Source organism: Pan paniscus, chromosome X, assembly GCF_029289425.2.
Source record: "Pan paniscus chromosome X, NHGRI_mPanPan1-v2.0_pri, whole genome shotgun sequence".
Taxonomy (NCBI): domain Eukaryota; kingdom Metazoa; phylum Chordata; class Mammalia; order Primates; family Hominidae; genus Pan; species Pan paniscus.
Genome location: NC_073272.2, coordinates 6,204,933 through 6,211,790, shown reverse-complemented (window position 1 = coordinate 6,211,790; position 6,858 = coordinate 6,204,933). Strand labels below are relative to the sequence as shown.

Sequence of the window (6,858 nt, the reverse complement as noted above, 5' to 3'; positions counted from 1 at the left end):
TTTTGGTCTCTGATATGATTTGGCTGTGTCCCCAGTGAAATCTCAACTCAAATTGTGTCTCCCAGAATTCCCACGTGTTGTGGGAGGGAGCCAGGGGGAGGTAATTGAATTACGGGGGCTGGTCTTTCCGGTGCTATTCTCATAATAGTGAATAAGTCTCACGAGATCTGAAGGGTTTATCAGGGGTTTCCAGTTTTGCTTCTTCCTCATTTTCTCTTGCTGCCACCATATAAGAAGTGCCTTTCACCTTCCACCATGATTCTGAGGCCTCCCCATCCATGTGGAACTGTAAGTCCAATGAAACCTCTTTTTCTTCCCAGTCTCTGGTATGTGTTTATCAGCAGCGCGAAAACGGACTAATACAGTCTCCTTCAACTCTCTGTTGCCTAAAGAATTTAAGGTATGATTGCAATACCTTTGACAAATAGATTTCTTTTGTTTGAATTGACAATTTCCCTAATGACATGAAGAAAGAGAAAATACCTCAATTAAAAAGAAAAATATTCAAGGTTTATTTACCAGGTTCACGAAACACTTCCTATTTTTGTTTGCTTTCATCTATAAAATAAACTGGTATTAATCCATTTAATGATGAATACATCTAATAAAAAAAGAGGGTAGATGTTGCCAGTTCAAATTATACTTAATTTATGACTCACGCCTGTAATCCCAGCACTTTGAGAGGCTGAGGTGGGTGGATCGCTTGAGGTCTGGAGTTTGAGACCAGCCTGGCTAACATGGTAAACCCCGTCTCTACTAAAAATACAAAACTTAGCCAGGCATGGTGGCACACACCTGTATCCCAGCTACTCAGGAAGCTGAGGCAGGATAATTGCTTGAACTGGGAGGCGGAGGTTGCAGTGAGCAGAGATTATGCCATTGAACTCCAGCCTGGGCGACAGAATGAGACTCTGTCTCAAAAAAATAAAAACCACGAAAAGAAAACCCCAACAAAAAACAACTTAATTTATATGAATAGGGATACATAGTATACCCATTTTTATAGGTAGACATCAATGAAATTATCAATTTTTTACTTGTGTTATATCATTTCACTTATTTTATATCTTTGGTCATTCTCACCAAAATTTAATCATTTTAATTTACCTTTTAAAACAATAAATGAACCTTAGTTTATAAAACAAGACATTTTCTGATAAATTATTTCTCCATAAAATAAACTTTGTTACTAACATATAGTATAATATAAGAGATTCAGCTTACATATATATGCTCCTTAATATTTTGGTCTCAATTATAACATTCCTTATATGTTAAACTGACAGATTCTTTTAATCCACCAGCAAATGTTTTCTTTGCCCACAGAAACTTAAATTGCAGGAAACTTCTTGCTCAGAATGAAGGATTAAGTAAATACGATTACTGTTGATCCTTACAGAAAACTCTGGTCATAAATATAATGCTGTACGATTTAGCATAATGTCAGATAATTTTCTACAATGTAATTTGCATTTCTGCATTGATTTCAAGAACTGAAATTCCAAAGAGTCTTATAAATTAAATGAACAAAGTCCTCTTAAGTTAACTGTATTTCAATCAAGTATTTGGACACAGCCTCCCTATCCTACAAACCGGGTCATTTGGCAAAGGCTGAGAGTGAGAATCCAATGTTTCTGTCACGACATTCAAAAATTTTCACCCGGATGTGGTGGCTTATGCCTGTGATTCCAGCACCTTGGGAGGCCCAGGCATAAGGATCTCTTGAGCCCAGGAGTTTGAGACCAGGCTGGGCAATATAGTGAGACCCTATTCCTACTAAAAATGGAAAAATTAGCCCAGTATGGTGGCATGCACCTGTAGTCCCAGTTACTCAGGAGGCTGAGGTGGGAGGATCACTTGAGCCCCAGGAAGTTGAGGCAGCAGTGAACTATGATCATTCCACTGAACTCTAGCCTGGGTGACAGAGAGAGACTCTATCTTGAAAAAAATCAAAAACTAAAAAATTTTCATTTGACACCAGAGTAAAAGGAAAGAATAAACTCTACTACACATTATTTGGTAAAAGCTGTTGGATGAGGCCAGGCACGGTGGCTCATGCCTGTAATTCCAGCACTTTGGGAGGCCGAGGTGGGTGAATCACTTGAGGCCAGGAGTTCAAGACCAGCCTGGCCAACACAACAAAATCCTGCCTCTACTAAAAATACAAAAATTATCCGGGCATGGTGACGTGCACTTGTAATCCCAGCTACTCAGGAGGCTGAGGCAGAGAATCGATTGAGTTTGGGAGGCAGAGGTTGCAGTGAGCCGAGATCACCCCACTGCACTCCAGCCTGGGCAACAGTGACACTCTGTCTCAAAAAGAAAGCTGTTGGATGAAATTAGGCTTGCTGTTCCCTTGGCATGGTTTTTTACTCCCTGCATTCTTTCTATTTTCATCCTTATTCCATCATTTGTTTCTGTTCTTCTCTTTTATGTATAAATATCCCCAAGTCATATCTTCCCTTTACAAACAGAATCAATAGTCCTAACAACTCAAAATACAGTGACAGCAACAACAAATTTCTCAAATCCATCTGAATCACGTGCTACATTCAGTCATCCTTCACCTTTTTTTCCACAACCTGTCTTTATCCTTCACTTCTCTCGTGAATAGTACAGGTCTTCTTGTTAGGAAGTAGGAATTAATGCTGTGATAGACACTGTGCTGGACCTCTGTTTCTGTTCTTCTCCTTTATGTATAAATATCCCCAAGTAATATCTTCAATTTACAAAGAGAATCAACAGTCCTAACAACTCAAAATACAAAAATACAATAACAGCAACAACAACTTTTTTTTTTTTTTTTTTTGAAATGGAGTCTCGCTCTTGTCACCCAGGTTGGAGTGCAGTGGCGTGATCTCGGCTCACGGCAACCTCCGCCTCCTGGGCTCAAGCGATTCTCCTGCCTCAGCCTCCTGAGTAGCTGGGATTACAGGTGCCTGCCACCATGCCTGGCTAATTTTTGTACTTTTAGTAGAGACGGGGTTTTGCCATGTTGGCCAGGCTGGTCTCCAACTCCTGACCTCGTGATCCGCCTGCCTCGGCCTCCCAAAGTGCTGGGATTACAGGCGTGAACCACCGTGCCCAGCCAACAAATTTCTTAAATCCACCTGAATCACGTGCTACATTCACTCATCCTTCACCTTTTTTTCTACAAACTGTCTTTATCCTTGATTTCTCTTGTGAATCATACATGCCTTCTTGTTAGGAATTAGGACTTCATGCTGTGATAGACACTGTAGTGGCATCAGGGATGAATGTCTGTGCTCACTTTATCTATGGGTTCAATTCACTGTAATTAACATGCCATACCCTCTATTCAGCATGTGTTTACACAATATTTTTTGTAGTTCAACCCTCTTCTTTGCTCACTTCCTATTTTTAAGAGATGGGACCTTCTCATGTTGCTGGGATAGCTCTGACTCGTCTTCTGACTTTTTTTTAATTTTTTTTTAGAAATGGAATCTTACTCTGTTGCCCAGGCCAGAGTGCATTGGCACCATCACAGCAAAGTGCAGCCTCAACCTCCTGGGCTTCGCTAAAGCAATCCTCCCACTTCAACCTCCTGAGTAGCTGGGACTGCAGGTGTGCACCACCACACCCAGATAATTTTTAAAATGTCTTGTATCAACAGGGTCTCACTATGTTGCCGAGGCTGGTCTTGAATTCCTTGCCTCAAGAGATCCTCCAACCTTGCCCTCCCAGGCATAAGCCACTACACAGGGATTTTCTGACTTTTTAAATGGTGTCACGTATTTTATATCCCACAGATCTTCATCTTCCGTTCTAACTCTTCTTGCTATCCCTCTGATGGCTCATTTTTTCCTCTGCGTTCAACTGTCACTCATAATAGCTGCCCTTGTACCACTGTCGTCAAGCCAAAGCTTCCCTAGTCTCTATACATGGCTTTTCTGAAAGGTTAAACACTATCAGGTCTCACTGGATATCTGAAGGCATCTCAAACTTGAAGTCAGTGGTGATTTTATGGGCTTTCTTGAACCATCTGAGCACATAGCACTCGCGGAATGATGTAGTTAGACACCGTGGTGACAATTCCCTGGCAGAAATGATCCCTCACAAATGAGAGAATATGAATTAGACCGAATGTTGAAGGAGAATTTCATTTTCCAACATTAAATCTAGACTCTATGATGTCCCAGGGAATGAAAAAATGTCAATGTGTGTGTGTGTGCGCATGTGTGTGTGTAGGTGCTTCCTGATTTTTACCTGACATTAGGAGTATCCATAAGAACCGTTAAATATCTTTGCACCATACCAAATACTTACAGCCTCCATGAAATTAACACAGTACAAGAAATTTTGAAAATCAGTACAAATGTGCTTATGATGAGTGATATATTCAGCAGATCATCAAAAGAAGTGTTCAAATTATTTTAAATTAAAGTTTAACATCAGTATTTCCCTTTTAATTAAAGTGGAATTTGAGAACAATTTCTATGCATGGAGTGTTTAGTCCATATTATTTTAAAAGTGTAAGATTTTATTTTCCTATTTAAGAGCACAAGCCAGTAGATGAGAGAGGGATTCTCATTAAAACACAAAACACACAACACTTGAGTATTTCTCTCTGATGAACTGATTTATGATTTACGCACGGTTCTCTTGGGTTTTATATTTCACAAGGATTCTTATTTGCTTTAAATAAATATCCTTTTGTAGAAAGTTTGATCCTGAAATGTCTGAGGTAATGCAACATATTTTTGATAAAATTGAATTCAGAGAAGAAAATTACAAAAGTATGTTATATTATAAAGTCCTTTAACTCTGATGGAACTGCAGCTGGCTTGATTCTTACACATCTACCTCCTGTCATCATATGATTGGCACTGAAACAGATACCACTTCTGTGCTTGGATGTTGACCTACATATCTGTGGGTCTGGTTATCAAGACATAGTACATAGACACAGGTCTAATAAGTCAGAATAGAGATGTATTTCTGGTTCTACTTGCAGGGAGCATGATTATAGGCATTAGGCCATTCGGGCTGCTACAGCACAAAACCACAGACTGTGTGACTTATAACCAGCAGACACTGATTGATCATGGTTTATGAGGCTGAGTCCAAATCAAGGCTTGGCAGATTCGATGTCTGGTGAGGACCTGCTTTCTGGTTCATAGACAGCACCTTCTTGCTGTGTCCTCGCATGGTGGAAGGGGCGAGGGAACTCTCTGGGGTCCCTTTATAAGGGCATTGATCCCATTCATGAGGCCCCACCCTCATGACCTAACCACCCTCGCAAATACCTCACATCCTAATTCCATCACCTTGGGATTAGATTTCAACATAGGAATTTTAGAGGGAAATAGACATTTATACCCAGGGTGTCCAATCTTTTGGCTTCCCGAACAACATTGGGAGAAGAAGCATTGTCTTGGGCCACATATAAAATACACTAACACTAAATATGGCTGATGATCTAAAAACAAATACAAAAAAATCTCATAATGCTTTAAGAAAGTTTAAGAATTTGTGTTGGGCCACATTCAAAGCCATCCTGGGCCACACACATCCCGTGGGCTGCGGGGCTGAACAAGCTTGATTTAGACCATACCATTATGTTTAACCTACATCCTCTCTCTTCTTCACTTTGCAGGAATGGGGACAAAGCTATTGAAAACTTCTTCTCAGGCTCACTTCGCCAACATCTGTGGCTGAATGTAGACATTCCCCCTTTTAGGCAAGTTTCTTTAAATTCATAGCAAGGTATGACCAAGAACATTAAAACAATGCTTCATTGCTTATGCCTGACGTTGAAGAGCAAAATTTACACCTGCTACACAGTTCAAGGTTTCCATGGCCTTAGTAGAGGTCATGAAATGTACAGTTTTAAAACTTATTGGAGTATCTTTATGGAATGATTTTAATGGACTAGAGTGACAATATTTTTATACAACATTGACCTCCCCTGCCCCAAATGATGTGAAAGACTGTGGCTGTATTAGAATTTAGTCTAGTAAGACCAATACCATTTCAGGGAGTTTTTTGTAGTTTTCCTCCATAAATATATTTTCCACATCAACTGCTCTGAGCTGAGTTGCTGGAACATTTTCAATTCTTTATAAGTACATATTTTGGCTGAGTTCAGAAACCTTGGACTAGGCACTGTCCTTTGAGTGAGACATCAGGATTGAGGTAGCATAGGCACAAGACCAAATTTTAGTTCATGATGGAGTATTGCCAGCTTGTGAGCCTCTGGTGCTTTCAAGGAAGCACAGGTGATGGAAATCAAATAAAAACAGAGCCAGGAAAACATCTGGTGTGGAAAGTAGCTCATTGCATAAAATGCTAAAAACAAAAAGTTGAGAAAGTTAAGCCTCTTCTACTTTTTAAAAGAAAAATTTGACTCTACCAATTATAACCACAAGGAATGTTCTCCAGACTTGAATATTTTAAGTGAAAGATTAATATCCAGCCATTTATAAACCTCCAAATCCTTTCCCCAACTTTATTCATACCATTTTTTATTATAAACTTTCAAAAAATTCACTGATCTAGTTTGGAAAAATCATGTCCTTGAACTGTTGAACCATATTTGTAATCTGTTTCAATAAAAATATAATACTTAGAAAAACAGATTCTTTCTGGAATTGGAAGGTTAATGATGATTTCATCTATGTTTCTGTCTCCTAGTTCAACCATTTATCCAACATTCTACCGAATTATCCTCTTGCCTTTGTCTTCACAGCTGCAAAGACAGGAAATTCAATGCCTTGATGAAAACAAACCAGGATTCATAAGCTTTTACTGAAACATGACTAAACATGTCAAACTATTAGAAAAAGTATATCCACATTCATTCAAGATGAAGAAAAACTCATCATAGCTTATCTTAGC

At 39.3% G+C, this 6,858-nt stretch overlaps 1 long non-coding RNA gene across 1 annotated transcript; it reads left to right on the top strand.

Moving 5' to 3' along the window:
• Positions 1 to 223: 223 nt before the first annotated feature.
• Positions 224 to 6,599, top strand: LOC130541175 (uncharacterized). Its single transcript, XR_008955227.1, has 3 exons — positions 224 to 288; positions 3,457 to 3,585; positions 5,618 to 6,599. It is a non-coding gene; the product is annotated as an uncharacterized LOC130541175 (long non-coding RNA).
• Positions 6,600 to 6,858: the final 259 nt, after the last annotated feature.